Consider the following 2,020-nt stretch of genomic DNA (forward strand, 5'->3'; position numbering starts at 1 on the left):
AGTACCCATAAGGCCCTCAGGTTTTCCTATAATTACTTTGTAATTATAAATGGCCGTTATTTTACAAAGATAGAAAAACAGACTTGACCAAATATTTAGCTTATTTGTAATCACACATAGATTAAATTAAATTTAGAAATCTGTCTCCAGGACTAAGAATGCTCACAACTCTTCTGGATTTGAATACCTCTGAGACACCTCAGTGTGGAAGCACCATGTTCTGAAATTCAAAAGAAGATATTAAAGTGAAAAAAAAGGAAGTAGAATCTCTTCCATGTAGCCAACTTTTCATTCTCCTAACCAAATTAAAAGGAAGCGTTGCATATGTAGGAGGGATCTAGAAAAACTCCAGGGAAATGTCCCTCTATCTGGCTTGAATAAAAGAATTCATGATATATTGTTCTCCAAATTTTTTTCTGAAAACTGAAATAAAAGATAATTTATAAGTTTTCAGTTTGCTAACTCTAGAATATTCTATTCGTGGTGATTATATTGCTTGAGAAATAATAATATATGTTCCTCAACAGTTAATTCTGAAAATATTATTCTTCCTTAGCCAGTATACTTTGAAAATTTATTATTGACCAAATACTGATATTACATTTGTACTTTCTACTTTTTTTAACAAAATGACAAGTGAGATATAGGGATAGAGAATGTCATAAATTACCCTCTTTTACTAAACCTAACATTTTAGTGGCACATCAGAGCTTCTTTTTTATGTAGAGTGGGAGAATGTCGTAATTTTCAATTTACTTTCTAGTACAAAACATTGATCGTGTACTTTTTTGTAAGCTAATCCCATTCTTCATCAGTCTTTGCAGGGCATCCTTCACGTCTTTGTTCCTCAGAGTGTAGATGAGAGGGTTCAACAAAGGTGTGCCAACAGTGTAGAAGAAGGTGAAGAACTTGCCATATTTTGAAGCAAAGTGGTTTTTAGGGTCTATGTAAACCATTGCCACTGTCCCATAAAACATGAAGACCACGATAAGGTGGGAGGAGCAAGTAACAATGGCTTTCCGCCTTCCCTCCTCAGACTGGATTTTCCCTAAAGCTTGAGCTATGTAGCCATAAGAAGTCAAGATCAATCCCACCAGCACAATGGTGAAGAGGACAGCAGAGACAGTCATCTGTCATTCATTTGCAGAGGTCGCTCCACAGGCCAAGCGTATGAGGGCAGGAACCACACACAGAAAGTCATCCAGGTAGTGATGGGTACAGAAGGGCAGCTGGAATGTGATGAAAGATTATATCAGAGATTCCATCAGGCCAGACAGCCAGGCCGTGAGCACCAACTTCCAACAGAATGACGGATGGATGATGATGGTATAACGCAGAGGCTGGCAGATAGCAACACAGTGGTCAAAGGCCATCACGACCAGCAAGAAGCCTTCAGTGGCACCAAGACACAGAAACACACAGAGCTGGATGGCACAGCCTGTGTAGGTGATGCTCATATCTGGCCCCCACAAGTTGAACAACATCTGGGGCACAGTGGTTGTGGTGAAACAGAGCTCCAAGAAGGAAAGATTGCTAAGAAAGAAGTACATGGGGGTGTAGAGATGAGGGTCCATGCAAGACAGCAGGATGATGGTCAAGTTTCCAAGAACAATCATGATGTAGAAGAGGATTACAATCCAGAATAGAACCATTTCCAGTTGTGGCCACTCAGAGAAACCAAGAAGAATGAAGCCCAGTGGAAAACTCTTGTTGATCATTCCTCTTGCTTTTGGCATTGTGGTTTGGACATAATTGTAAGCGAGATTTCGTGAACAGATTTTATAAATAAATGTCTCTATTTTCATAAAGACTAGTTTTCCAGGGGATCTGGCACATGTAGCATACGGATGTTTTCCCTTACTTTAGTGCAATAAGTTACAATCTCTTTCTTAGGGCTTTGTTTTTTATACAAAAGGAATATTTGTAAGACAGTACTTTTTGGAATTCATCTCTAAATTACGTCATCTCGAAATCCACAGTGGACTACCTCACATAATTATCTTAGATCATTTTCATGTTT

General features: G+C 38.6%; 1 pseudogene; it reads right to left on the reverse strand.

The window, feature by feature from the left end:
• Window positions 1-752: 752 nt before the first annotated feature.
• Window positions 753-1,718, reverse strand: LOC124244565 (olfactory receptor 2H1-like; annotated as a pseudogene).
• Between the last annotated feature and the right edge of the window lie 302 nt (window positions 1,719-2,020).

Source organism: Equus quagga, chromosome 9 (assembly GCF_021613505.1).
Source record: "Equus quagga isolate Etosha38 chromosome 9, UCLA_HA_Equagga_1.0, whole genome shotgun sequence".
Lineage (NCBI taxonomy): Eukaryota > Metazoa > Chordata > Mammalia > Perissodactyla > Equidae > Equus > Equus quagga.